Here is a 24,939-nt window from a genome sequence, read left to right as displayed (position 1 = left end):
GTGTTATTGAGCTCCCCAAGATGGAAATTGAGACTAAACCCCGGAGATATTTCCAGACAGATGTTATTAAGCTTATGCTCTAGCATAAGGGAGGCAGCACAGAGGAAAGGAAAATCCTTTGAACTTGCTCCAGGGCTGGCTCTGCTTGGCTGCTTTTGTAAAGTGGAGACAGTGTGGGCTTGCACAGAAAGGTGGGCTTTTTGAAAAGGTGGACATGTGCCAAAAGGTGGGCTTGGTAAGTGGAATTTTCCATGTCAGGCAGGGTAGGGTTGCTTCCTCCTTCTGTAAAGTTGTGTGGCAAATGTCTCCTCACTTGAGCTATGGGGGCAAGATGTGGCATTGCTCATTATGATAGCCATCCTTATAGGAGTGAAGTAGCATCTCATTTTGATTTTGATCTCTGTGGTTTACTTTTAACTAAGCTGTAGAAATGCATAGATATAAATTACATGCTGCCTCAATTAAAACTCTTGGTAACTTGTTACATTGCATTTTGTACTTTTAAACTGCAAATCTGAATTTATTGGTTGGCTTGTTAAGGTTGTTTTGAAACCACTTTAGTATATAAATTATTTAGATGTTGTATTATATTTTTAATTTGTTTCTGACATCCTGTAAGTTTAAAACATTTCCCTTCAGTGACAACCATTTGTTAGTCTCACATGCAATCAGCGTAGTACAGGACATTCTACATGCAGGTAATTACATCCATTGAGGTTTGCTAATGCAAGCTGCTGTGCAGTCATTACCTAGCAATACATGACTAAAGAACTTGATTTTTCATTTTTTTACTTTTATCAATTTTTTTGAATAATGTCATCTTGCAGATGGTTCTTGCAAATAGTTCTTAAGAGTAATACCTTTCAAGGCTCCATGATCACTAGATATTTAACCTGCCAGGATTAAGTACACTCAACTTTGCCTCAGGATGCTTAACTCTCAACTGAGGTCAATTATCTCATGATGATAACTACTTTGTCAAGAGTTACCACTTAATTCCACAGTGAAACATCACGTCACCAGTATCATGCACTTTAAGATAATTTAAGTAATAAGCTACAGCTTGAAAATTAGGCAGACGAATTTAGTTTAATTATTTTATACAGGTTGAGAAAGATACATTTTGGATAAGACTCCCCTTCACAGACCTAGTATTTTGAATCTCACAGATGATTTCTGTTTCTAAAGCTTACATGTTGCTCTGTTTCATCAGTCCTTTTGCTGGCAGTGTTCCCACATTGTACATCTTCTTGCAGGGAAATCCATTTTAAACCTACTGACCCTACAGAGATTAAGTATATTAAAAATATCTAGTACATACTAGGAGAATTGAAATTACTGTTTCCTTCTTGAGTGATGTTTCAACTTTTTAAAAATATCTACTTTAGCCCTGGCTGGGTTGCTCAGTTGGTTGGAGCATCATCCTGTGCACCAGAGGGTTGTGGATTCGATCCCCAGTACATGCAGGAGGCAACAGATCAATGTTTCTCTCACATTGATGTTTCTGTCTCTCAGATCAAAAAATGTATATGTGTATTTTATCAATGAATTACAAAAGAGTGAAAAAAGTCTGCAGTTTGTGGTGGTTGTTTTTGTTGTCGAGTAGCTCTTTGATCATATTAGAACAGAGATAAATGGTCAGAAACAGGAATGCTACTTGACACATCAGGACATTTTGAAAGAAACATAAAATTGACTTTAGGTATTTGAATCTGTGTTTTCTAAACCTGAGTAATGGCTATGTCTCCTTGTAAGTAAACCGTAATCATCTTTTTACCAAACCAGATGAAATAGGTTAGCTTTTTCTTCTTTTACATGTTTTTCTGGGAGGAGAGAGACTTTATTGATATTTGTTGTTTACACTGTTAAATCCATTTTAATCTTTCTAATAGCCATTGATTCCTTTTAAAAAGACAACATAAAAATTAATAACCCGAAAATAGCTTCTAATTTTAAATAACCTTTAATAAACTCTTCTCTGAAGTTTCTGTATATCTGTAAAATGGAAGTTATGTGCTGTTTCAATATGAACATCTGTGTACATCTTTAAATTATATGTGCCCAATAAGAATAAGTGCTATATATGCCCGTTTTTTCAATTCAGATATTCTATCTTTAATTGGAAGACTTTCTGTTCTTTGTAAAGATATCATTTTTAATTTTTAGAAACACTTTTTTCTCAAGTCTAGGCACACTTTATCCTCTGTCCATAAAGTATTCAGCCATGTAACCTAAAAAATAGCGACATTTATGAAGAAGATACAAGAAACGATGTACATAGGATAATAACACCTCAGTCTCCTTCAAAGTAGGCACTTCGGGACCTCACACGGTTCTCCCAGTTACCATCAGCTGCCCTATTATGTTTTTCTGAAGTCACTGGTGGTCTGAAATCTCCCTCTCAAAGATGATTTTAGTTTTGGGAAAAGTCAGAAGTCACAGGGCATCAAATCTGGGCTGTAGGGGGGGTGAGTGCTTTGGGTGATTTGATGTTTCGCAAAATAGCTATATATGAGATGTGATATATGAGCAGGCACATTGTCATGATGAAGTTGCCGATCACCAGTTGCCCATAGCTGCAGTTTACTGAATCATCCGAATAGTTTTTGCAGAGGAATGTTCAAGCTTATCTCGAATTTTGATGGAGATTCATCGCCCTACTCACTGAGTCATTTTGAATGTGATGGCCACACAGTGCACATGCTCATTCAACAGGCGTCCACCATCCCCACTGACTAGTACAGTGAAGTTGTCTTTGTTCACACATGCACATTCCAGTCCACTCTCTTTGGTTGCCAGGTTACATTGATGTTGTGCAAACCATTCTCATTATATTAACAATGACTGGACTTTTTCTGGACAGACCTCATATTCTTTTTTAAAATTTTTACATCTTTTTGTCAAATCTGATTCTTTAAGATGCATGATTTCCATCTTCAGAGAGCTAGGATCTTTCACCAGCTCCATATTCTGACAGTAGAAGAGATGGTCTTTCCTTTCATTTTATCAAGATGTTCTCACCATGAATGTGGGGAATCAGCTCTGTCTAAAACAGTAATTACATTTTTTAAGTATACAAAAGTGTCTTGTTTCTTCCAAGGAAAAATGGAAGTTATCTTCCTGATACTTTTCATATAGACATTCCATTTTCTTTTTATTTGCTGTAAGTGGTAAGAGGAGCCTATGATACAGACAGAAATCTAAGATCAGGCAGTGATAGTAGAAAGAGACTGTTTTAGAGATGATACATAACCCCTTCAAAAGAAATAAAATAAAAAACTTGTGGTACTCTCACAAAATTTTTACATATTTGTATTTTCTGCTGAGGATAATGAAATTTCATTTTCAGCAGGGCTATGGCATCCTAAGATTGCTGCTTAGCTCCTGCATTCAACTTTGTCCTTAGGATCTTTCTGACACACTGTACTGGTCTGAAAAAAAGAAAAAGAGATTCACTGTAGCACAAGGGAGGCTTCTAAAGTCAATGCAGTGTTGTAAAGATGTATCCTGGGAAGGATTCAGAAAGAGCCAAAGGCTATTTAACTATATGCTTTTCATCTCTCCTCCTTTCTACTTAACTCTCTCCTTTCCTTCTGATCTTCACCACTGTACCCTTCCTCTCTTACTCCCTTCATCTCCCTCACCTTACACTATGTTGCCTCTCTAAAGATGATACTTTTTTTAAAAAGATTTATTTATTTTTATTTTTAGAGAGGGAAGGGAGGAAGAGAGAGACACACACACACACACATCAATGTGCAGTTGTTGGAGGCCGTGGCCTCCAACCCAGGCATGTGCCCTGGCTGGGAATTGAATCTGCGATACTTTGGTTCGCAGCCCACGCTCAATCCATTGAGCTACGCCAGCCAGGGCATAAGATGATACATTTTTTAAATCATCCCCAAACTACCATCCATGATTGGTAGAAAGCCCTGTAAATTAGCCCTGGCTGGCGTAGCTCAGTGGATTGAGTGCGGGCTGGGAACCAAAGTGTCCCAGGTTCGATTCCCAGCCAGGGTACATGTCTGGGTTGCAGGCCATAACCCCCAGCAACCGCACATTGATGTTTCTCTCTCTCTCTCCCTCCCTTCCCTCTCTAAAAATAAATAAATAAAATCTTTAAAAAAAAAAAAAAAGAAAGCCCTGTAAATTAAAATGGTTTAAATTGCTAGGGAGATAATCCCATTTTATGCAGTAATGCCTTTTCATGTATTCAGTATTTCAATTAATCTTTTTATTTATTTGATTGCTTCAGTTACTGTGCTACAAATATGTGACTATTTGAGTATAATTCATCTGGTAATGAGTTAATATTTAAAGTTCTTATTTAATGTACTTAAAAATGTTCATATTATTGAAATTATTTAATGAAATTGACTTATCCTTTTATATAAAAACTGCATTTAAATGACTGGAAGGAGCACTGGATATTTAGAATATCTGTTTTTGGCTCAGCTCAGATTTTTTTCTGTATCTGTCATCTTTGACATTAGGAGGATAATTGGCAAAATTTATATAGGTCTGTAGATTAGTTGGTAGTATTTATCATTAGTAATTATTGACTTTGATGATTCTATAATAGTCACATAAAATGCTCACATTTGGAAAATACTTAATGTCCTTTTCCTGATCCAGATCCAATGCTGGATCCTACAATGCATTTAGTTATCATGTTTCCTTGGTCTCTTTAATCTGGAACAATTCCTCAGTTTTCCTATGTCTTTTATAATCACATTTGAAAAGTTAGTATTTTGTAGAATGTCCTTCAAAGTAGAATTGACTGATATTTCCTCATAATCAGTGCTGTTTTGGCAGGAATACTTACAAATGCTGTTGTATATTTTTTCATATATCAAGATTTCAATTTACTGGGGATATTATTAACTGTAATCCATGGGTTGAGATGTTGACCCACTTCACACACTTTAAAGTTACTATTTTGCCTTTGTGATTTAATTAATAAGTATCCTGTGCTGAAGTACAAGAGAATGTAAATAATTTGTTTTCTTACAATATTTTTTTACCCACTTTTAGCATCTATTGGTTCTTACCCCCAATAATTATTGTGGTATTTGCCAAAAGCGACTTTTCTATTCCCATCATTTTTCTGTATTTATTTATTGAAATTCTTTTTGAGGAAGAGCTGCCCCTACCTCACATTCCTTTATTTCTTTCAGCATAAATTAGCAGTAAAATGGTTATCTGCTTATATTCCCTTCTTTGTAACATGAAATGTAGCACACTGTAGGTACTCTTTGCACTTTAGCTTCTTTTTTCCCATGTTAAATATGTCCTAGAAATCATTCCATAAAAGCTCATACATATCTTCTTCATTTTTTATACTCCATTATATTCCATTATGAGAGTGTATCACAGTTTATTCAGTCATCAGTCTCTTATATGGGCATTTAAGTTATTTCCATTATTTTGCAGTTTAAAAATCTTTTAATGAATAATCTTGTATACTCATATTTTTATGTCAGAGGTATTTCTCCAGGGTAAATTTCTACAAGTGGATTGTTGAGTCTCAGGATAGGTGCATATGTAGTTTTACTAGATATTGGCAAATTCCTCTTCAAAAGAGCTATAACTCTTTTCATTTCCAACAGCAGTATATATGAATACCTGTTTCTAATGGGATTATTTCAGTGATTGCTTATCAACAGTTTATAAGTCATTGGCATCCAATAAAATTAATTAAAATGGTAAATTTCTAGCCTTATTCCAAAAACATAATTTCTGTAAGAATTAAACTGAATTAAGACTGTAACAACAATGTAAAATTAAAATTAACCTGTAGTTAAGTAAAATTTGAATGTTCTGTTCACTACTGACTCATAACATCTTTTCCTTCATAAAATAGAAAGTTGTTCATTACATGGGCTATTAGGTTGACTCTTCAATTTAAAATTTATAAATTTATAACTTTTGGAACAGTATGAAGAAATCCTCTGCGGATCATGAATGGGGCAAAACTGAAAAATACTCAGCCCTAACATTTTTGTAGTTTAAAAATGCACATAATGTTTTCTCTGTCCTCTAAGCACTAGCAGTAGGTGACATGGGCAATGTATGTTTGTATACTTTGCTTTTCCTTCCTTGATTATTATTTTCCCTGTAGTTTTGTTTGCACAGCAACTGAGTGGACTGCAGTTCATTTCTGACAGTGACTACCTGGAGTTAGCACCAGACTCCACAGGTTCAAGGACTCAATTTTCCATAACACTTCCCCTGCTTCAGACTTCACATGAACTTTGGGGGTGCCCAAGCCACCTATGCTTTTAACCAACTTGGCTACCAGTTCACGGACTTCCACAGTCCGTCCAGGCTTGATAATTCACCTAAATGACTCATAAAACTCAAGAAAGCACTATACTTAACAACTACAGTTTTATTATGAAGGATACAGCTTAGGAACAGTCAAATAAAGAGAGTATAGGGACACCTCTGGAAGGATTCTGGATGCAGAGTTTCCATGCCTTGTCCCCTGAGAGTCATGGCCTGTTATCCTCCTAGCACATCAGTGTATTCACATAATAAGAAGCTCTAGTAAGCTTTGGCGTTGAGAGATTTTATTGCAGTTTTATTACATAGATGTGGCTGATTAAGTCATTGGTTATATGATTAAACTCAATCCTCAGCCCTTTCATCTTTGGAGGTTGGGCTAACCCCATAGTCAATCCCTAGAGTCTATCTAGGAGCCCACAGTGAGTCATTTTATTAGCATTAGAAAGGCACTCATGTCACTCAGGAAATACAAGGGTTTTTTGTTGTTGTTGTTGTTGTTGTTTTAAATATAGTTGGTATACTATATTAGTTTCATGTGCACAACATAGTGATTCAAAGCTCTGTGCCAGTAACCCAGGCTGAACAATAGATATATTCTTTATTATATCACATTAAGAGTATAATGAGTAGGTTGTTATTAATACATAAAGCTTTATAATTAGAGTGCAGTCATGTAATCTAATCAATAAAAATGAGAGAGTACAAATATCCAAAATTTAGAATGGAAACTGAGAAATTGTAAGAAAGCTTATTTCAAGACCACAGCTTAATTTCTAGAGATGTGTTTTATTGCAAGGTTACTTATTATCTGTAGTCCTGTCCAATGGGCAGAACTAGGAAATATATGTGTGATACATGCACACACATACACACATAAATGTATATGTGTAGACCTACATACACATAGACATCTGTATGTATATTTAATTTTTTAACCTTACCCATGAATTTATGTGGTTATAACCAGTTCAACTTTAGGGGTGCGGAGTTTTAACCTAACCTCTCATATAATATATTTTTCTTCCCTTTCTCTCACACTAAGATGCTGGTTTGTTAGGACACAGGGTATGATAAAATTAAAAGTCCACATATTTGCTCTAGTTTATGCCATAAAACATACACAATAGTCTCACAAATAATATTCTTAATAGTATTCCTTCATTATGAATACTGCAGTTTTAATTTTTCGCTCATCTGTATTTTCTCATTTGAAAAAAGATTTATTACATTTTTAGCGTATATAGTCATTATGTATGTTATTCTCTCCCTGTTTGCTCTCATTTATCCTTAGTTCTGTAAGAAACTATATATTTAATTACTGCCAACAATTCTATGTTGATGTTTCTTTTGTTATTTTGATTTCCTGAAACTTAGAGTGATCTCCTCAGGACACCCTCATGGGAACAATATTCCTTGAGTTCTCTCATGTTGTTAGCCGTCCGTAGCCTTTATACTTGAAACTAAGTTTGTCTGGATATAAAATTCTTATTGTATTTTCTTTCTTGTTTGTTTTAAAATATGCTTCATTTTCTGTCATGTCAAAATCTGATGATAATCTAACTTTCTTTCCCTCATAAGTCACTTGTTCATTGTGCCTTTTTGCACAAACATGTTTTCTTTAAAATGATTTGGTTCAGGAAAGTTTTCTTGAAATATAGTTGTAGATAGTCTGTTTTCTTGCTTTGGTTTTCTCTTTTCAGGCACTCTTTATCCACATGCTGAAACTTTGCCTGGCTTCAGTATTGGTTTCTTCTACTCAAAAACTTTTATGTCTTCATATATTTTTGTTTTTACATTTTTTACCGTGTATTTCTCTTAAGACAAAAATTGTTATATTTAATTCTCTGTTCCTTCTAGATTATTCTTCATTTTTGAGAAACAAAAACATATTTTTAATACTTTCCTAAGTTCTCTTACTTTTTTCTGATTTTTTTGCTCATCCTAACATGTTTTGTTTCATGTCTTGTGCCATTTTATTAATGCCTTTTAGCTTGGTTGAAAATACATTTCAATTTGCATCTGTTTTGTGATCAATCTTTCTTACATTCAGTCATTGTATATAGAGATTTCATTCTATTCTGTTCAGTCACCTCTGTTGCACCTATATACCACCACCTATGTAAGTCTTGGGCCGGGGTGGGGGGGACTTCAACCTGAATCTGTAAACTCTCTAAACCTAACTACCATGGGAAATAAAGGCAGTGGAGTGTGTTAAATAACATCACAAATGTGCATTCAACAAAATCTACACAAACACATTCCGTAGGACAAATAACTCAGTTTTTTAAACCAAAATTTTAAAATAGAGTTAGTTCATAGATTAAGAGAGACCCAGAGGATATATTATCTAATGACAAAGTATAGACTTTACCTGGGTCCTGATATCAATTTGATGCAAACAGTTTGGTGTAAGGGGTCAAAAAGAAGCAAACTGTTTATAAAAACAAACTTATAAGGTAGTAGGGAAGGTGTAAACAGTGATTGAATTATGTGTTGCTATTAGGAAAATGCTGTTAAATTTTTTTAGGTGGATAGTGGTTTTCTGGTTGTTTTTAAAATTATTTTTATCTTTTAGACGTTAAAAAGTCACTATATATATTTTTTTAAATTCAGAGAACACCTCACTGACAAAGGGAGTATGAGCAGAGCAGAGAAGATATGGAGGACCTATGGCTGAGGGAGGAGCACTCCAGGCAGATGGGCAGAAAGTGAACTTCAGTGAAACTAGTATGGCTAGTACAGGAGATTAGTAGGAGATGAGTTCCTGGGGCACTAGATTATTCAAGGTCTTGGAGGCCATTTAAAGGACTTTGTCCTTGACCTTTAATTAAAAGGAGGGAATTGGGTATGATTTTAAACAAGGGAGTAGAAATGTAATTTACTTTTTACAGTGATTACTCTGGCTGCTACATTTATTCATTAAACAAATTATTTTTTCACTTACTATTTTTGCTAGACACTATACTGAGTTCTGGGAATACAAAACACAAAAATACCTGCCTTGATGAAATTGATGCTTTAATAAGAAAGAGTATGCTGTAAAGGAGGCAAAGGCAGAACTAGAGACTCATCATTAGGTGATGGCAATAATCTAAGCAGAAGATGATAGTGGTTTAGATAGACCAAGAAAATAGTGGCAGAAGTAGTGAGAAGTATTTGTTTTAATTCTGGATATATTTTAAAGATAGAACCAATACAATTTTCAAATTAGTTGAACATGAGACTGAAAGAAAGGAAAGTCAAGGATAACTACATCTTCTTGTTAAAATAGCATATGAAATTATTGTTTGTGACCAGGATTTTCACATTACTTCCAGTCGTCACCTTTTCAGAGTTAGGAGAGTATCACGGGGTATGGCATCTGAAGCTTACTCGTCTGCATTGCTCTTGATTTCAACTATGGATAGTAGATTTCCAAATTTTTATCATTTCCATTCAGCCTCTTAAGAGTTAATGATATAGAGGCATATTGATGTTTTGTCTGTGTGCCATTGGAGGTATGTTATGGTTATTAGAGTCATGGGACCTCTGATCTGTTAGCGAATTCAGCTGTGTGCAATGACAAGTCCATTTAGTTTCTCTAGCCCTTAATTTTCTCATCTGAAAAATGGTAATAGGCATATTCTGTTTTTGTCAGTATTATATAAAATCTGTGAATATGATTTCAGAAACACAAAGCCTATATAAAAAAACAAGACTGCTGTAATTACTCCAATTTTTATTTACTTTTTATCATAATACAAAGTAAATAAAATAGAATCTATATGATCTTTAGCACAACATAAGCGTAAAAAAATAAATATTCTTCACAATTTTGGTAATACTCAAATTGTGTGCTTTGGTAATCAGTATAAAAACAGAATTGTTGGGTGATAGATTTTTAAAAGAATAGAACTGAAAGTTTATTTTATCTTTTTCCTTTTAGCTTGAGGTGTACTGTCTTGGAGATTTAAAGTCCTTTAATTTGACAGTTTAATTATACTACATATATTCTGTGTCAGGCACTGTGCTCTGCACTAGGCATTCTAAAATCATTAAGAATGTTAACTCTGGACTATTATACAGTCCACTACTTATCACAGCCTCCTTCCTCTCAGAGTTTTCCAAAATAGGAATCTCTAATGTGTTTTTACACATGAAATTCAGTCCAGAGTAGGTGTCCCAGCTAATGTGAATCATTTTAAGGGCTTCAATTTTGTTATAATTCTATACTGATTTAACAAGCCCAGAGACTCTGGTTCCCAACGAAATCATTTCTCAGCCCCCACTTCCTCTCTGGTTTCAATACATGGTGCCGAGAAGGAAGACTAAGGGACTGGGACTTGAGCTACCTTTTATCAAATTTTGCTACTTAAGAAACATAAGAGTTAAATCTATCAACTTTATCTATATTCAAGAGATGATTGGCTCCTTTTATTTTTAATTCCTTATCTTTGTAAGGTTTTTCTAATATTTATTCAGAAACTTGACTGCTTATAGAATTTGTTATTTTCAAGGCCAAATATATGTGGCGTTCCCATTACTGTTGATTTATTATTGAACTGCTATTCCTTTTGAGCTTAATGAATAATTTATTTTGAAAAGTAATATATGTTTTCAGTAATTGACCTGAATAAAACTATTAAACATGAAGATATTTGTTAATTGAGTAGAAATTAATAGTAATTTACTCAAATTAAGATAAAATTTTTGTAAATTGTGCTGCTATGAACATCAGGGTGCAAAGGTTCTTTTATATTGGTGTTTTAGTGTTCTTAGGATAGAGTCCCAGCAGTGGAATTGCAGGGTCAAAAGGCAGATCCATTTTTAGTTTCCTGAGGAAGTTCCATACTGCTTTCTATAGTGGTTGTACCAGTCTGCAATCCCACCAACAGCGCACTAGGGTCCCCTTTTCTCCACAACCTCTCCAACACTTGTTTGTTGCTTTGTTTATGATGGCCATTCTGACTGGTGTGAAGTGGTATCTCATTGTAGTTTTAATTTGCATCTCTCTGATAGCTAGCGATATTGAACATTGTTTCATGTGTCTTTGGATCTTCTGTATGTCCTCCTTGAAAAAGAGTCTGTTCAAGTCCTTGCTGGAAGCAACCTAGATGCCCATCAGTAAATGAATGGATCAAAAAACTATAGTCCATTTACACAATGGAATTCTATGCAGCAGAAAGAAAGAAGGAGCTCCTACCTTTTATAATAGCATGGATGGAGCTGGAAAGCATTATGCTAAGCGAAACAAGCCAGGCAGTGAAAGACAAATACCATATGATCTCACCTTTAACAGGAACCTAAACAGCAAAACAAAGAAACAAGCAAAATATAACCAAAGACACTGAAATAAAGGACAGACTGACAGTGACCAGAGGGAAGAGAAGAGGGAATTTCAGGGGAGAATGGGAAGGGTTTACAGGAACAAATTTAAAGGACACATGGACAAAAACTAGGGGGAGGGTGGTAATGGGAGGGAAGTGGGGAGGGTTGGGTGGGTGGGCTAGAATGGGAGTAAAAGGGAGAAAACTGTACTTGAACAATGATTAAAATAAAATTTAAAAAATATATATAGTTTTTAATTTGATAAATAGAATCCTTTCATTATAGCATCAAACCAACTTTGGTTGATAATTTGTAGAAAATTAATTTCTTACAACATGATGGAATACACATTTCCTGTTTCTCAGCATGGTATTAATCCAGAAGTGACCTCTTAAGTTCCTACCTCTTTCTACCTTCAAAAGAAGGATGATCTGAATTCAGAATTTTGTTTATTCCATTATAATTAAACTTCACATTTATTATGGTGAAGTCAGACTTTATATTTACTATTATATGAAAGTCAGGAATATACTGCAAGGAATACTACAAAATAAAATAGCAAAACTTTTTCTTGTAGTTGAGGGTGTTTAAACAACCACAAAATGGATGAAAAAAAATAGAAATCTACCAAGCAGTATTACCAAAACTAAAGGGTATTTAGTGCTATTTTTCAAATAACAAATGCAAATATATGGAATATATGGAATTCTTCCACAATGCAAGTGGAAGAATTATGAAACTGGATTGCTTTTAAAAATGTGATTTAAAGAAAAATTTATTGTTCATGTCATTATAATTGTCCCAATTTTTCCCCCTTTGTCCCCCTCCACTCAGTCCCTCCCACTCCCCCAGGTAATCCCCACACCATTGTTCATGTCCATGGATCATGCATATATGTTTATATGTTCATTAGTGTGTGGCAAGTGCATGGGAAGAGGTTGGCCTTTTCTAGAAATATTTGTTATTTCTTTTTTAAGTATATTTTATTGATTATACTATTACAGTTGTCCCATTTTTTTCTCTCCTGTATTGCCCTCCACCCTGCACCACCCTACCTCTAGCATTTCCCTCACTCTTAGTTCATGTCCATGGGTTGTACATATAAGTTCTTTGGCTTCTCCACTTCTTATGCTGTTCTTAACCTCCCCGTGTCTTTTCATGCCTACCAATTGTGCTTCTTATACCCTGTATGTTTTCCCCCCATTCTTCCACCACCCCCTCCCCACTGGAATACCCACTGTGGTACCCAGAATTATCCAATCAGATACAAACTTCCTATGCTATGTGACTAATAAGATGCAACTCTATATATGCCCTATGTATGTATTGTTAAAGACAGGGCATTCATATCAGATGGCTATTGTGTCAGCTGTTGTCAGTTTTTTATTTGACAATCTAAAGAAAAAGAGATCAGTGCCCCCAACTAAATAGTCAATTATTACATGTTTTTTTTAAATTGCTGACACTACTACAGATGTCCCATTTTCCTATGCTCTGCCTCCCCCCCACCCAATACCACCCTCACCCCCTCCCTTGGCATTTACCACATTATTGTCTATATCCATGGGCTATGCATATATGTCCTTGGGCTAATTTCTTCCAGTCCCCCCAGCCCCCACCCCTCTGGGATATGTCAGTCTGTTCCATATATCCATGCCTCTGGTTTTATTTTATCCATTTATATTGTTCATTAGACTCTGATATGAGTGAGATCATATGGTATTTGTCATTCTTGGACTGGCTTATTTTGCTTAGCATAATATTCTCCAGGTCTATCCATGCTGTTGCAAAGGGTAAGAGTTTCTTCTTGTTTACAGCCACTTAGTGTCCCATTGTGTAAATGTACCACATCTTTTTTATCCACTCATTTACTTATGGGTATTTGGACTATTTCCAGATCTTGGCTATGATGCATGTTTTAAAAATTCTTGTAGCACATCATTTGAAAATTGCTGATCTAATTTATTATATTTTCTAATGATCATTTAATAAAATGTTAAAAATAATTTATTCTGGAGGTTTATAAGATCTTTATAAATGTGTGACATTAAAATAGATAATTTGACAAATTCTGAGTTGTAGATGATATATTTCCAAGTACCTTTAAGTGATTTTTAAAAATTTTCCAGCTATAATAATACTGTATTTTGCCATGTATAATGCACATTTTTTATCCAAATCTTTTAGGGAAAAATAAGGATATACATTATACATGGGTATAATGATTACATACCATTGGTAAACTAATGTGTAGCATGCAAAAAAATGTGGGTGCACATTATACAGCACAAAATACAGCAATGCATGCTCATTGTAGAGAATGAAAAACTTGTAAAGAAAAATTAAAATCAGCATTTATTATATCATCCAACATTACTCCAAAAATATTTTGTTTTCTTGTAATGTTTTTTTCTGTACTTGTTTTTAAACTTTTATTTTGAAATGATTTCCAACTTGTAGAAGAGTTGTAACAACAGTACAATTAAATCTCTCCCCTATGCTTTGAGATCTCTCTCTCTATGTCTCTCTCTCCTCCTCCTTCCACATATCATATCAAATTTTTCTAGTTCTCTCAAGAATGTTCTTTCTAGCAATTTTGTTTTCCTACTTAAGTATCCAGTTCAGGTTCATACATTGCCTTTACTTGTATGGCTCTGGTTTCCTTTTGTGTGCAACAGTTACTTGATCTTTCTCTTTCATCACAGTGGCATTTTTCAAGAGTATAGCTGACTGTTCATTATATGCAGAGTTTTAACAAATTGAAATTATTCCCATTAATATAACTTTCTATCCTTTTTCCCCACTTACTATTATATTTTCAGCATTTTCCAGTGTCATTAGTTGGTCTTTCGATTATCATTTTGGGTGACTATACAAGATCATTTATTTTCATTAGTCTTCTGTTATTGAACATTTTTACTCTTTCTCATTTTTCCAATATTATGATTACATTTGGGAAAAACATCTTTGTAAATAAATCTTCATTTTAATTTTAATTTCTGAATCCATATATCCAGTATTTGTTAAGTGCTTACAGCATGGAGCGACATACAAAAATCCTACTGAAGACGGTAATTAAATGTTAATTTCTGTGATGCTGAATATAATTAGAATGGAAATTTGGAAAAGGGGGAAATTACCAGATAATGAAGTTAAAAGTTAGCAAGTACAAATACATTCATTTCAATTTGAATTTTGGACAGGACATGTAGTATTGGATGGACATACACTAAAAAATTATTCATTGTATATCTGAAATTCAGGTTAAATTGGGCATCTTGTATTTTTTCTGGCAGTCTTACCAGAGGATTGAGTGTTCAAGACAACTTCATGATAGAGATGATGAAAGGGAGTAAAGAAGATGTTTTACCCAGAAGGAATGGCTTGAGAATGCCAGTGAAGCAAGAGTGAGGGTAGTTTGTGTGAAGTATGTTCTGTGAGGATAAAACTTTGTGTCTTATTTGCTGCCATATCCCCAACCCCTTAAACAGTGCCTGTGGACTATAAGCACTCAATAATTATTTTCTGAATAAATAAATGAGTTTACCCTATGAATAAAACCAGGCCTTCTGGAATAACGTTACCTGTTATAACTAAGTAAATAAATATCAAATTTCCGTGAGCCTGGAAAACCTGGCATATTTGGACGTCCTGCTTTCCTTTATTCATTTATTTCATAATAATTCATTAAGTGTCTACTATGTATCAAATGTTGAGAATACTTTGGTGAAAAAGAACAGATATGGTCTCTCATGGATTTTAGAATCTAGAGGGAGTGACAGACATTATTTAATTAAGGCACTTATTAATTTGTTATTACAAACAGGTAAATATTGTGAGGGGAAAGCCTTCATTCTGAAATCCTATAAAATGAGGGTATAATCTTAAAAAGCAAACTACATGGAGGATGGGGTTTCGTGTCTTAAGAGAGAGATCCAATTTCTTCTACGAAGTCTGCATTCATGCACCAGTTTTCCCCCTGAGTTTGTAGAACACTCATTGGACTATCACACTGCTTTTTCATTACGTTGTTGTTGGTTTTTTTAATGTGGGTGATTAAGTTTATATACTAGATTATATATTCTTTCAGAGAACAGAGATTAGGGTAGGTAAAAAGGTGTTTAAATTTACTTTTCTCTCCTGTAGTTTCATTGATACAATAGGCATAAATAATTTATTTATTGACTCATTGAAATAATGGGTTTTGATAGCTGTATATATTCCATGTACATTTAAGAGACTATTTCTGGATTCTTTGAGCATTTTGTAGAAGTTTATGATGTGTAGTTGTCATTCTAAGTTTATAAACCTTGAGTGGTCAAGGATTAATGTCTAGTGATTTGCAGTCAGGGAGCTTTGATGACCATTGTGACGTATTAACTTCAGTCAAAAAATTGCTTTTGACTCTGCCTTCAGTCTATGGCCATACCACCCTGAACACACCCAATCTTGTCTGAATCTGCCTTCAATGTACATATATTGAAAATCTGACTACTTCTTACCACCTCACTGCCTTCCTTCTAGTTCATGATTCCATTACCACTTACCTGGATTATTGCAATAGCCTCATAATTGCTTTTCACCCTGGTCTTGCCTCCTTGCAGCAACAATGGGAAGATATCACTGGGTGTGTGTGGGGGGTTGTGGTTAATCTTTATTGTATTTTTTCCACTACCATTTAGTCCCCTTATACTCTCCTTCCCCAGTAATCACCACACTGTTGTCCATGTCCATGAGTCATTTTTCCTTTTTGCTCAATCCCTCCACCTCCTCACCTCCACTCCCCCCTACCGCATTAGCCATTATCTCGTTCTCCATCTGTGAGTCTGTCCCCATTTTCCTTGTCAGTTCAGTTTCTTCATTAGATTCCATATATGAGAGAAATCATACGGTATTTGTCTTATCCTGACTGGCTTATTTCACTTAGCATAATTTTCTCCAGGTCCATCCATACTGTTGCAAAGGGTATATCTTTCTTCTTTTTTATAGCCAAGTAGTACTCCATTGTGTAAATTTCCCATACTTGTTTTATCCACTCATCTACTGATGGACACTTGGGCTACTTTCATATCTTGGCAATGATAAATAACACTGCAGTGAACAAAGGGGTGCTTATGTTCTTTCAAATTAGTGTTTTGGATTCCTTCAGATATATTCCCAGAAGTGGGATCACTGGGTCAAAAGACAGATCCATTTTTAATTTTCTGAGGTAGCTCCATACTGCTTTCCACAGTGGCTGCACCAGTCTCCTTTCCCACCAACATTGCAAAAGTGTTCCCCATTCTCCACATCCTCTCCAACACTTGTTTGTTGTTTTATTGATGCTAGCCATTCTGACCAGTGTGAGATGACATTTCATTGTGGTTTTAATTTGCATTTCTGTGATGATTAGTGACATTGAGGATCTTTTCATATGTCTATTGGCCATCTGTATGTCCTCTCTGGGTAAATGTCTGTTCAGGTCCTTGGCCCATTTTTTAATTGGGTTGTTTGGTTTTTCAGTATAGAGTTTTGTAAGTTTTTAAAAATTTTGGATATGAACCCCTTAACAGTTGCATTGGTAAATACATTCTCCCATTCTGTGGATTGTCTTTTTATTTTGTTGATGATTTCCTTTGCTGTGCAAAATCTTTTTAGTTTGATGTAGTCCCATTTCTTTATTTTTTCTTTCATTTCCCTTGCCTGGGCAGATATACCCAATAAAATATTGCTATGAACAATGTTCAAGATTTTGCTGCCTATGTTTTCTTCTACAATTTTTATGGCTTCAGGTCTAACATTTAAATATTTGATCCTCTTTGCATTTATTCTTCTGCGTGGTGTGGCAGGGTGGTCTAGTTTCATTTTTCTGTGTTTATCTGTCCAATTTTCTCAACACCATTTATTGAATGGACTATCTTGAGCACATTGTATGTGCTTGATTTCTATGTTGAGTATTAATTGATTGTAAAGATGTGGGTTTATTTCTGGGCTCTGTATTCTATTCCATTGATCTATGTGTCTATTTTTATGCCAGTACCATGCTGTTTTGACTACTGTGGACTTATAATATAGTTTGATATTAGGTAGCGTGATTCCTTATTGGAGATTCTTTAAACAATGGTGGTAACATTACTGGATATGTGCTTTGATAGTTACACTGTCTCTATTAGATTGGAATAGGGGCATAATAAATGTGGGTTGACTTGGTGTAACAGGCAATAGAGAGTCAGGATAGTTTAGCAATCGGTGCTTAAAGACTTTTTATTTTCTTAGTAGCTAAATAATATAAGCCTAGCAATATGAATATTTTAAGTTTATATCATTTTGCTTATTAATATCCATTTAAATCTTACTATATAATATGCCATATTCATATGCTGTACTCTAATGTACTTGAACTGCTTTTTAGGTAAACCTTTTACTACCTCACAACAATCTTACATAATAAGAGTAATTAAGACTCTGGGACTGATTTAAGGATAAGTTAATAGACAAAGGATAAAGTTCAGAAATCGACCCATGTATAGTCACCTAACTTACAGCAAAGGTGCCACTGGCAAAGAGAAAGAAGGGAGTGGTGCTGAGGTCAGTTGGATCCTCATATGGAAAAAAAATAACTTTCACCCCCACCTTACACCATACACAAAATGTCAGTTCTATAATACATAGAACATCAGTATAATACATCAGTATATAAATATATGCAACAATAAAGCTTCTAAAAGAACTCATAAGAAAATATCATCATGGTCTTGATTAGGCAAAAATTTCATATCAAGGACACAAAATGCTAACAGTAAAGAAAAAATAAATAGGACTTGGCAAAATTAAGAAATATTTTTCAGGCAAATGAAAAGACAAGCAAGCAAAATATAACCAGAGACAGTGAAATTATGAACAAACTGACAGTAACCACTATTTTCTTAGTAGCTAACTATAGGGAGGGGATAATGGGAGGGAATGGGAAAGGGTTTTCAGGAACATGTAGAAAGGACACATGGATAAAACCAAAAGGGGGTAGGATTAGGGGTAGGGAATGAGGATGGCTGGGGTTGGGGGGAGTGGTGGGGGTGAAATGGAAACAACTGTACTTGAACAACAATAAAAGAAAAAAAATTGTTAAAGACAAGATACAAAGCAGGCTTTAAAATTATGAGAAGTTCAGCAGGGAAGATTAGTGGAAGGAAATATGGTTGTGCATAATTTTTTCTGTACTATAACAAATATAAATTATACATAACCGTTTTTAAAAGAAAAATAAATCCTGTTCTGTTTTTAGGAAAAGTGAGAAAATGGAGTTTAACTTAATACTACTTTATATATATTTATATATGACATACAGATTGTGAAAAAATTGTCTGAACAAATTGACTAAACATCCTCTCTGAAAAAAGGGTGACTCTTTTGCCTTACTGCATATGCTTTTATACTGAATAATGGGTGATTAAGACAAACATGATTTCCCTTTGTAGTTTCTTGTACTCTATCCTCTTTCTCTTTCCTGTAGTAAAATGGGAACTATGTTGTTCAGACCATGGGAGGGTAATGGTACATCAGTGTACTCTCTTTTTCTTTTCTCTTATCCTTTTACTTTTGTCTTTGATTATTAAATATTTAATATATTTCAACAAATAAATATTTCTTATATATCACAAAGTGGTTACCTCTGCTTCCCTCCTCATTTGAGTATTTAAAGCTCTTGCCAATATCCTGCAGAGCTAATACCTGTTCTGACTTTTGTATTTTCATTTCCATGTATGTATGTATATATGTACATATATGCATGTATGTGTGTACATATATATTTCTTGCATATGTACATATATACATCTATCTTTATACAATATACTGTTTGCCTCTCCTTTAGCTTTATAGATATGGTATAACATGGTATGTAGTCATCTTGGGTTTTGTCCTTTTCATTTAATATTGCTGTATGCAGTTGAAGCTTATTAATTACATTATTATATATAATATTCTATTGTTGAAGTTTTTTGTCTCTTTTTCTTTGTCCTCTTCCTCATCCTTTGATTCCCACCTGTAGCAGAAGTTAAATCAGGAAAATCATCAGTGGCTTCACATTTACAGCACACTTAACAGAATTGAAATTATGCCTTGGAAATACAGACACCACTGAAATCCCTTCTATTTCTACAAGTACAGGAACTATACAGGGGTAGGAAAAAGTAGATTAAATTACCAGCCATCATTACCTGAACAATAAATCATAAGTAAGGATACAAAATAATAATAAGACAATACATATAAATAACACAATAATTAATAAATAATAATATAAGAATAAACTGTGTTTCACATACTCACACCTGTAAACATACTTTTGCCAACCCCTGTATGATTTGCATTCTTATAGTGAGGTAAGAATTATATAGTTACAATGACAGCTGCTGTGTAGAAAGTTTTAGCACACTGGAATGAAATCCATTTTGGAAACAGTCTTGGTATCTGAAGATCAGCATGCTCCACATGATGCCACTAAACCAGTGAGTTTGACAAAAGTATTTCAATTGCTGAAACAGCACAAAGTATGAATTAGCCTTTTGTACACAAATTTATTCTCTAGCTTAATTTCTGTATGAATAGTTATATGTATAAAGTATATTGGTTGTAAATATAACCTGCTTTATTTAACATGTAATTTTTCCTACAAGTTCCAATAAAATGATACTGTTTCCTAAGTTAGTTATTATAATAAATTAGTTTCCCAGGTCAAAGTTAATAGCAAGTTACAAGATACAATACAACTGGGTCAAGACAGAAGCATAGGTAAGCACAGCTCACCTCCTCACATAACAACAGCAAAAATGACAACTAAATTATGAAACAACTATCACCAAGAACCATGAGAAAAAAAAGCTGTGTAGAAGTCCAACAATCAAGGAATTAAAGAAGTCACATTCATTCAGATGGGTAGGAAGAGCAGAGGTGCAGAAACATGGAACAGGCTGGCCCCATACCCACATATGGTACACAAAAATCTGAAGGGATATCTCAGAAGTGAGGGATCTCAACCCCACACAACACCACACAGCCCAGGGTTCCAGTGCCAGGAAGATAAGTTCCTATAACTTCTGGCTGTAGAGACCAATGGGGGTTGTGGTGGTAGAAGAAACTGCAAGATTCTTAAGTATCTCTATTTAAAAGGCCCACAGTGGACTTAGTGCTTATTCAGACTCACTCTCTTTGGGCTTCACTAGAGGGCAGTGGCTTGAACAGCACAGTGGCACACAGAGAGACTGAAGTGTCTGGCATTAGGGTGATTGCCAGGGGAAACCTTCCTCCCAGACAAAACTTCAGAGGCCAGACAGCAGCCTTTGTTCCTTTTTTGAGCCCTCTCCCACACAGAGCCAGAGGGCTGTGGCACCATATTTGAGACTCATTCAACCTGGATAACAGGGGTTGCCCCACCCTGGCAATTACCTAAGGTTCTGCCCAGTCCAACTTACAGTGTTCTGCTAAGACAGGGAGTCAAAGCAGCTCTATCTAATACATAGAAACAAACACAGAGAGGCTGACAAAAGGAGGAGACAAAGAAGTATGGCCCAAATGAAAGAACAGAACAAAACTCCAGAAAAAGATCTAAACAAAATGGACATAGACAATCTATCAGACACAGAGGTCAAAACACTGGTTATAAGGATGCTCAAGGTACTCATTGGATACTTCAACAGCATAAAAAAGACCCAGGCAGAAATGAAAGTTTTACACTAAGTAAAATTTTAAAAAAGTGTGCAGGGAATCAACAGTGCAGTGGATGAAGCCAAGAATCAAATAAATGATTTAGAAAATAAGGAACAAAAAAAACCTTTCAATCAGAACAGCAGGAAAATAATTTTTAAAAATGAGGATAGGGTAAGGAGCCTCTGGTACAACTTTAAATGTACCAACATTTGAATCATAGGGGTGTCAGAAGAAGAGGAAGAGCAGGAAATTGAAAACTTATTTGATAAAATAATGAAAGAAAATGTCCCTAATTTGGTGAAGGAAATAGACATACAAGTCCAGGAAGCACAGAAGTCCCAAACAAGTTGTATCCAAAGAGGAACACAACAAGACACATCATAACTAAAATGCCAAAGGTTAAAGATAAAGAGAGAATCAGAAAAGTAGTCACCTACAATGGAGTTCCCATAAGACTCTCACCTAATTTCTCAAAGGAAACTTTGCAAGCAAGAAGGGACTGGTAAGAAGTATTCAAAGTGATGAAGAGCAAGAGTTACAACCTAGATTACTCTGTCCAGCAAAGCCATCATTTAGAATGGAAGGGCAGATAAATGCTTTACAGACAAGTTAAAGGTAAAGTAACTAATCATCACCAAACCATTATTATATGAAATGTTAAAGGGACTTATTTAAGAAAAAGAAGATCAAAACTATGAACATTAAAATGGCAATAAACCCACAACTATCAATAATTGAATCTAAAAAACAAACTAAGCAGAACGGAAAACTAAGCAGAACAGAAAAAGAATATATGAAAATCATTTGGATGATTACCAGTTAGGAAAGGCAAGGGCAAGAATGGGGGAAAAGGAGTAGTGATTAAGAAGTACAAATTGGGAGGTACAGAACAGGCAGGGGGATCTAAAGAACAGTATAGGAAATGGAGAAGCCAAAGAATTTATATGTATGACCCATAGACATGAACTAAATGGGGGATTGCTGGAGGGAATGAGGGGTGCTGGGTAGAGAGGAGCAAAGGCATAAATTGGGACAACTGTAATAACATAATAAAATATATTTAAAAACATATGTTAAAACTTAGAACATTGTTATTCACTTTAAATAATACCTATAATTCTGATTTTTTAGTGGACCATTTTGATCTGAATATATATTATAGTGAAGCAGTGTTTTGTATCCCACAGAATATGGTTTACTATAAAAGAACCCCCATGTATTTACTATATAAAAACATAATTTTGGGTACATGCAGATGTAGCTTATTTTATATGTAAACATAATGTTATAGTCATTGTGGTAAGCCATTTTATTAATGTGACCACAGACTTAAGATAATATGAAATTTGGTGTAGATTTTAACCTCTAAAAATTATTTTAAGGGCTTTCCCTTTAAAATTTAACTCATTCAACGTAACATTTTTTGTTACATAAATTAACCCATTTATGATAGGTTAGCAGTGTCTCAAATTGTGGAGCATCTTCTCATCTTCAGTTCCTTCAGCCTTCTGATGGCAGACTTTACTGTGATGGCGGAAGTGGTGCTGTAGGTCCAGGCGCTGCCAGCGACTGTTGCCATGCAGGAACCACAGTGCCAGGTTCTCACAGCTGCCTCTTCATCTTGGTTTTGCCATAGAAGGAGCATATGTACTTGGCATGCTGGCTGATCTCAATTTTCTTCACCATTTTCTACCATAACGAGTGCCATATTTACCTATGATTCTGACCTTCTTGGTGCATTTAGCCATTTCACAACAAAGTAGGTTGGAACCAAAGAGTTAAACTCAATTTTTTTCAAGTCATTTATGTCACATCCCACTAGCTGTCCCATAAGTTAGAATCATGGATCAAAAGGGGTTGGGTGAGGAAAGAATTGTCAGTTGTTAGGATTTCTATTTTTTTAAGTATCTTTTATTGATTACGCTAATACAGTTGCCTCAGTTTTCCTCCTTTATCCGCCTCCACCTGGTACCCTACTTCCCTCCAGCAATTACTGCCCTTAGTTCGTGTCCATGGGTCATACAAATAAGTTCTTTGGCTTCTCCATTTCCTATACTATTCTTAACCTCCCCCTGTCTACTTTGTACCTACTGTTTATGTTTCTTAATCCCTGTACCTTTTTCCCCATTCTCCCTCCACCCTCTCCCTGCTGATAACCCTCCTTGTGATCTCCATTTCTGTGATTCTGTTTCACTGCTAGTTGTTTACTTGGTTAGATTGTTTTTGTTGATAGTTATGTGTTGTCATTTTAATGTTCATAGTTCTGATCCTCTTTTTCTTAAATAAATCAGAAAGCATCTAAAAAATTGAAATAACTCTGGTGTCAAATCAGAGATTACTCCCCCTATGATCAACCTAAAAATATAGTAGACTTAAACTCCAACAGAACATAAATGAAGCATTTTACCCATTTACCAAAGCAGAGACTCCAGTCATTCTTATATCACGTTGAAATTGCACATACTTTTTTAGAACCCTAGATCCATCATCATCATCATCATCACCATAATAATAATAATAACTATAATAATAGTGATTTGACAGTGATTTCAACCTTTTTCATCTCATTGCACACATAAGCTAATTATTGAAATTCTGCAGCACACTGAAAAAATACAGGGTCTGGCAGAAGTAGTGCCTGCTGGAGTGTGTTTGGTAGGGTAATAATATGGATGTAATAATTTACGGTTTTAATTTGAAAATATCACCTAAAATGTCATATGGTGTGCTTGAGTGTGATATTGTTACATTACAGAATTACATGCTGATGATTTTGTAATCAAAGATTTTGTGATAAAAAGGGGCATTATTTGTGCTGTACCCTGTATATTATATTTTTTGCCAATCTGACAAAATAATAGGTATAATTTTGATTCATTTATACCTTATGGCTATTGTTGTGTTGGCTGTTGTCATCTTTTTATTTGACAATCTAAGGGAAAAGAGGTCAGTGCTCCTGACTAAGTAGTCAGGTATTGCATGTTTTAAAAATTCTTGAAGTGTATCAGTTTGCCACTGCACACTGGCTGAAAATTGCTGCTCTATGAAGTAACTGAAACCTGGGGATGAAAGACACTGTTTGTTTTCTTGGATAGGGAAGGCATTATAAGGATTGAAGTCTTATTAACCTCATTAAAAAAATAAGTCATGCAACAAGGAAATTTAAGTTATCGCAGCTCCAGGGTGGCAATTACTTACATATTGACAACTTATACATGTTTTACATGCCTGTTTGCTCTCCTGTTCTCTACTGAAATGTAGTTACCATAGCAATGAACACATCACATGGTGCCTGTGCTAGTTCTAAAATAGAGAACAGCAATATGCCATATGAGCCATGCTTATTTTCTACATAAGGACTGCATATACAACTTGAGGCTATTCCATACCCTTCTCAGTGCAGATAGCTTATCATTGATTTAGAAAGTTTTCAAAGTAAGAAGCAATTGGCAGGAGTATATTTCAAGTCTCCAACTTCTCTTGTATAATATTGTATGTATTCTTTGCCACTGAGCTGAAAGAACAGCTTCACTAGGCTTTGACCAGCAGGGACTCTACTATTGTTTATTTAACCAAATTTTTCCTATTGGAATATCAGTACCACTCAGGAGATTTGGCAGGAGGGTCATATATAGCATTCATGGACACATTTTCTTAGGC

At 34.9% G+C, this 24,939-nt stretch overlaps 1 protein-coding gene and 1 pseudogene across 2 annotated transcripts in view; one reads left to right on the top strand and one right to left on the bottom strand.

Moving 5' to 3' along the window:
• ADK (adenosine kinase) overlaps positions 1-24,939 on the top strand; it is a 573,035-nt gene that overhangs the window by 396,835 nt on the left and 151,261 nt on the right. The window lies entirely within an intron of this gene.
• LOC114496214 lies at positions 22,648-23,208 on the bottom strand (annotated as a pseudogene).

Source organism: Phyllostomus discolor, chromosome 5 (genome assembly GCF_004126475.2).
Source record: "Phyllostomus discolor isolate MPI-MPIP mPhyDis1 chromosome 5, mPhyDis1.pri.v3, whole genome shotgun sequence".
Lineage (NCBI taxonomy): Eukaryota > Metazoa > Chordata > Mammalia > Chiroptera > Phyllostomidae > Phyllostomus > Phyllostomus discolor.
This window is presented reverse-complemented; position numbering and strand designations above follow the sequence as displayed.